Source organism: Emydura macquarii, unplaced genomic scaffold, assembly GCF_026122565.2.
Source record: "Emydura macquarii macquarii isolate MOO-44397 ecotype Brisbane River unplaced genomic scaffold, CSIRO-AGI_Emac_v2 contig_2065, whole genome shotgun sequence".
NCBI classification, from domain to species: Eukaryota; Metazoa; Chordata; order Testudines; family Chelidae; genus Emydura; species Emydura macquarii.
Genome location: NW_027132202.1, coordinates 251,787 through 258,560, shown reverse-complemented (window position 1 = coordinate 258,560; position 6,774 = coordinate 251,787). Strand labels below are relative to the sequence as shown.

General features: G+C 41.6%; 1 long non-coding RNA gene across 1 annotated transcript; it reads right to left on the bottom strand.

Annotated features, from left to right (window-relative positions):
- Window positions 1-3,158: 3,158 nt before the first annotated feature.
- Window positions 3,159-6,774, bottom strand: LOC137159994 (uncharacterized). The gene is made up of 2 exons (XR_010921771.1): window positions 5,881-6,774; window positions 3,159-3,937 (listed from the first exon to the last, which is right to left on the bottom strand). It is a non-coding gene; the product is annotated as an uncharacterized lncRNA (long non-coding RNA).

Below are 6,774 nucleotides of genomic sequence, written 5' to 3'. Positions count from 1 at the left end.
AAGCTGGGGGCTAAAGACTACCTTACCTGCCCCGCCCTGCCTGAGGGCAATAGACTGCTCACCTGCCCCACCTGTTGGAAGGCCGGGGGTCATGGGCACTTTATGAGCCCACCCCTCCATGAGGACCGGGGTGCTACCGACTGCTCGAAAAGCATGCACCACGTGGAGCTGGGGCTAAAAGAATCATAAGCCGAGAGCTTTTTTTCCCTCAGACAAAGCGCTGTGACCTTCCTCCTAGGATATTAGCAGGAGTTTTGGGGACCCTGGAGTGTCGGGTTCCAATGCTGATAGCAGAGGACGAGGGAGGATTCCACTGCTGATGGCAGAGGATGCGGGACGGATAAAGCACAACAACCAATATGATTGCAAGCAGAATCGTTTATTCCATCTTGTTCTCCAGCTTATATACCTTTTTATCATCTCTGCATACAATGGTCACACAATTGCTGATTGGCTATTATATAATTTCACACACTTAGCATGGGAACAGCTTACATATTATTGGTAGCTTCTTAGCTTACATAGCTTTCTTGTTTACGACCTTGGATACTTTCTACTATCTAGTGGATGGCGGCCAAGTCCGTGGAACTCGCCGCCAGTGAGGCGCCTGAGTGAAAGTGGCCACCTTCCAGCTCCCTGTAGGCAGCCTCACTTGACCCGGTGTCCACCACCAGGCCTGCTGTAACTTTCCACTTAAGTAGCCATCAGGTCAGTGTATGGATAATACACTCCCACATCTCCCCCCTTTCTTTTAAATATGCGTTCAACAAAACACTCCAAACTACCTTGCAATAAGCGAATAAAACAGGGGGCACAAATAAGGAAAAGGAGTACAATTCCCAAAATGATTATCCCCGTATAACAAAATAAAACAAGCCAAGAGGGCCAGCCAAAGCTGCTAAGCCACTCCCATAAGGGATTATGAGTTTGCATAATCTTATGCATATTATTTGCAAGGCATTACAATAAAGCATGAACAAAATATAACTAATCTGATAAATTCATACAACACATGCCTTCAAAATCCTCACAACCGTGTCCCTGTGCCAACAAAAAAATCGATAGCTGCACGATTCTGCAGCCGTTAGGTCAGCATATGGATAATATACCCCCACAGCTCCCCCCTTTCTTTTACACTTCCCAGCATGTGGTCAGTGTGAGACCCTGAAGACATGCTTTTTTACATATTTATACAAACAAGACCAAAAAAATTACATATGCATAAATTTTTGATGCTTATAGGCATATTCAAAGTATTACTACTATTACTATTAACTTATACATTTCTATTTTAAAAAATATACATAACAAATAACATATTAACAAAAAATTTCTACTTTTCTATTGAAATTGTCTGATCTCTCCTTCAGAAGGCTATATGACTAATTAAAACTAGTTGGCTCTCTCCTTACCCTGTCTCTGACCCTGGCAAAAAATCAAACACTATGGGAAAAGGAAGGGGGTGATTTCAGCAAAGAGCAGAACACTCAAAAAACTAAAATAAAGTGACTATAATCAAGCAGACTATTATTTTCCTTCAATCCCCCCTTTGAGCCATACTGTAATACCAGTGTGGCTCACTTATAAACCTGAGCTAGCTTTTGCTTAAATTTAATAATTTCAACTTAAGTTAACATTTGCACGACAGGCACTCCGGCCTTAACAAACCAACTAAAAACAGAGCAAACAGAGGGCAAAGTACCCAAACACTAAAAACAACAACAGGTAAAAATAACAATAAAACAAATTATACACACAAACAATTACGTAAGCCAGAATAAATTTGGTAGCCATAAGATTAAGGCATAAAATAAATCTGTGAAACCCCATGAAATATCATCTTGGGAAATGGTATGGAATAATGATGCGATTTGTAAAATGTCATGTGCATTAAATTAGTAGTTCTTTTAGTAATTTTGACTGAATTGTCCATATTCAAATGATTTAAATCAGATTGTCTATTAGCCTGCAGCAATTAATTACAATTGATTATTTACATATTTACAGACCAATTATTTCGGAGAAGGGCCTGTTTTTCCTTCAGAAGGCTGCAAAAAAAAAAATTCAATTTTTTTTTTTTTTTTTTCCTATAACACTTTTCACACTTTTAACTGTCCCTCCAAACTCTGTAGTGTTAACTTCTCAATCCCTTTACTACATGGTGTTTAACACAATCAGAACCACGGGTATACCTTCTTCAAAATGCAAGGGAACTTGACTGCAAATCCAACAGTTAGACACATTGAAATCTGTTTGTAATTGATTAATTAATTATAAAGATGTGTCTGTATAGTCCAAGAAGCATTGTCTTTTATGGTTTAGTTGCTTGGGTTGTAATTGTACCTCAAAGTCATCAGGTTGTTGGTCTTCTTCCCCATGGACCTTGGGGATTTCCTCGACAGGTGTACCGTTAATCAGGAACTTGGATCAAAATAAAGTCATCCAGATAAGGCCAATACAGAACATCCAAAAGATCACTAGCCATACCCATTTAGGGAACCAGTGATCTGGGGAGTTTTTAAGTCTTTGGTGGTAGGGATGACATCGTGGTATATCCTCTTCGCTCTGGAGTGGTTTCAAATCCTCTTCGCTCTGGAGTGGTTTCAAATCCTTTTCGCTCTGGAGTGGCAAATCCTTTTCTTGAGCAGGGGAGAGGTTACAAGCACTTGCACCCTGTTCCACTGACCTTGTCATTACAGGTGCAAAGGTTCTTTTACAGTGTTAGGCATGTCTTCAGGACTGGTAACCTTGGCACTTTACAACAGTGTTGGTGGTGAGAAATACCTGGAGTGGGCCTTTCCAACGCAGTTTCAGGGCTGTCTTTCTTGGTGGACTTTTACGTGAATCCAATCACTGGGCTGTAGATCATGACATGCTTTTTGAGGGTCTTGGGGAAGGGCTTCTTGGACCTGTGAACGAAAAGCCTTAACACACTTCATTAATGCTTGACAATAGGTCAAATCAGTTTCATCAGCTAAATTAATATCCATTAGGTGAATTGATACTGGTGGAGAGCTAGAAAGCCTCACGGGTCAGCCCATTAGGATCTTGTGTGGTAAGAGTTCAGTCTTTTAGTTACATGATGATTTTATACTTATAAGGGCTAAAGGCAGGGCATCTGGCCATTTGAGGCTGGTTTCATGACAAATTTTGGCTAATTTATTTTTTCAGAACACCATTCTGTCTTTTCACTGCCCCTGCAGACTGAGGGTGATGTGGGCAATAAAAGTTCTGTTGGATATCAAGAGCCTTGCAAACTTCTTTTATAACTTGACCTGTTACTGTTGGTAGACAGAGGGATCCCAAAGCAAGGGATAAATTCCTTCACAAGCCTTTTGCTGACTATAATAGTGTCAGCCTTTGCACATGGGTAAACTTTTACCCATTCAAAAATAAACATACAATTACTAATACATATTAGACTGGACCAATATAAACACAAAACAACATAAATATGGCCTAAAATGCAGAAAGGACTGCAGCCTTAACAGCAGAGTCTGTTACAACATACCAATAAACTAAACATTTAACAACAACAATAATAAAAAATAACTATACAACATTTATAAAGCAGCAACATAAAATTCATTTAATATGGAAGCCTCCCAAAGTGGGGAAGCCTTTTTGTTTTTAGAGTTAACCATAATTATGGACAACACCAAAGGCATAATGGGAATCATTAACAAATTTACCTTCGGTCAGGATACAAACTGTAGTTACAGGAAAAAAATTAGCTTCTTGATCAGGGTTCACAGAAGGGAAAGGGTTACTTTTAATTACCTCATGTTAAGAACAAACAGCATAATCAGCCACAAGAATACCTTTAAAATTTCTTTGACAGGAGCCAATAACATAGAAAATCAATTTTGGGTTCTACAAAGGGTGGATAACAATGAGGCAGGATCAAAAACTGGACATCGGGTGAGTATAATATGACCTGCAAACAACAAAAGAATTTTATATTTTGTTAAACAAATATGAGGTACAAAAATAATAAGTGGAGAACCAAAAATCAAAGTTTCCGAGGTTTTACCCAAGGCAGCTACAGCTGCAATGGCACGGAGACAAGGTGGAAGCCCTGCAGCTACAGGGTCCATGGCATTACTGTAACAGGCAATGATCTTATACTTATCCCCACACAATCTTACACAAAGCAATAAATATTTTCCAGGTTTTCTAACAGGAAAAATTGGGGTGTTTTAGAGGATTCAAATAGGCACAATAATTCCTTGTTTAAGGAGAGATGTAATTACAGGACATATTCCTTTTGTATGCTGGATATTTCAAAATCCTGTCCCTATTCAAGAAATACAGCCAAAATAGAATTTTCATTTTCACAAGGAAAATAACAAATTAATCCCATCTGGTAAACAATAAATAGTACAATCAAATTTTACAATATAAATGTCTACCTACCAGGTTAACTGAAAAATAAAAACTTAAAAGAAAAGCATGCTAATTAGAAATAGATCTCAAAGAAACAGATAGTGGTTTAGACACTAGATGCGGCATTAATTGGTTTACATTCTTCCTTGATAAGGGAATAGAGAAAACTCCTAAACTTTTAAGGTGGATCTGCTGACTTCAGTGTCTAGAAAGTGTTTATAAAACATTTTACTGGTTTTCCATCAATAAAACAAAACACATAAAAACCTGATTAATCTATTAACAAAAAGGGTGCATTAATAAAGTTACCATTTCCCAGGCTGTCCTAATATAAAGGTTGAGTCTGGTCTCGGGGAGGAGGTGGTGGTGGCCCAAATGTCCACTCCGACTGGCCAGATCGTCTTGGACATTCTGCTTTCCAGTGTCCCAACTGTCCACAATAGTGGCAGGAGGAATCTCCTGGGGCCAAAAAGGTACCACGTCCTACTCCCCAACCCCGGCCTCAACCTCTCTATATACTCTTTATCTAAATTTTCACTTTTTCCTTTTTGGAGTCCTTTAGACTCCTTACCCGGGACTTATGCAGTCTTTCTTTAGAGTTTTCACCCTGTTTGCATTTTATCTTTGGCCCCCCTTTCTCCTTTTGGCCATAAACCATGTTGTTCGAACCAAAATGCTTAAGGGCCCGATCCTTATTTTTTACAATTTCCCATTATGTTTACCCACTCCCTCCCCCTCTCTCAAAGGTTTTTAGAAACAAGAGAAGAGAAACGGAGAGAGAGATAAGGAGAGAGAAACAGAGAAGAAAAAGAAAGGGAAAAAAAAATATATCTCTCTCTTGAAACACTTAAGGTAGCACCTAATTACAAACAGTTTTTAAGATCCTTTTCACACACTTATTATACCACATAAGAGAAGTCTGACTGCCACTCAGTACTTCTGTACTTCTTCAGAGAAACCTGCCACTTAGTATTTCTTTCATTTCCCATGGTAGAGGTCTCTTTAGGAGTCTTATTTTCCTATGTGCCAGTATTTATCACACGCTTTGGCCGTCACCGACCAATCTCCTCGCGGAGGTATGGAACTGCGGTCCAGGTCTCCACACTCACTTCGTTCCCTACTGGCAATACATGAGGCGTCTCATTTCCCACTTGAAATATTTCTCTCACTGCCGCTTGTACCCCCGCTTCAGCCGCAAGGTTCTTCACCATCCTCCTTGCCTTATTCCAGGTCTGACTTAAGGCAAAGGCTTCCTTGTTGCCATGGGCTACCGACTCCCATAGGTCGGAGCCCAAGTATTCCCAGACAGTCTTATCAAATACAGTACTTGATTTTACAAAAAATCCCCTTCTTAGTTCCCACTTCAATAAGCAAGATAATTTATCCGGGGACACCTTTTCCCCTTGGCGCTCCGCGATACATATAAAAAATTCAAGCACCGTTTTTTCTTCAGCTGATGCAGCGTTTCCCATACTTAATTAATTAGCCGCTCACCTTTGAGCTCAAACACGTCCCTCTCGGACGACCACGCCTCTGGACGACCACGTCTCTCTCGGACGACCACGTCTCTGGGCGAACACGTCTGCCTCTGGGCGACCACGCCTGCCTCTGGGCGACCACGCCTGCCTCTCTGGGCGACCACGCCTGCCTCTGGGCGACCACGCCTGCCTCTCTGGGCGACCACACCTGCCTCTGGGCGACCACGCCTTGTCTCTCTGGGCGACCACGCCTGCCTCTGGGCAACCAGGAGCTGCCTTCACCGCAGTATCTCCTGTGAGCTCATACACGTCCCTCTTGGACGACCAGGAGCTGCGTCCAGCGCAGTACCTCCTGCAGCGGCTATAACTCCCGCGTTTCTTCTCCCTGCCCGACGCACAATCCAATCCACTTGAATTGTAATCACGTCGGGGTCACCATTTGTCGGGTTCCAATGCTGATAGCAGAGGACGAGGGAGGATTCCACTGCTGATGGCAGAGGATGCGGGACGGATAAAGCACAACAACCAATATGATTGCAAGCAGAATCGTTTATTCCATCTTGTTCTCCAGCTTATATACCTTTTTATCATCTCTGCATACAATGGTCACACAATTGCTGATTGGCTATTATATAATTTCACACACTTAGCATGGGAACAGCTTACATATTATTGGTAGCTTCTTAGCTTACATAGCTTTCTTGTTTACGACCTTGGATACTTTCTACTATCTAGTGGATGGCGGCCAAGTCCGCGGAACTCGCCGCCAGTGAGGCGCCTGAGTGAAAGTGGCCACCTTCCAGCTCCCTGTAGGCAGCCTCACTTGACCCGGTGTCCACCACCAGGCCTGCTGTAACTTTCCACTTAAGTAGCCATCAGGTCAGTGTATGGATAATACACTCCCACACTG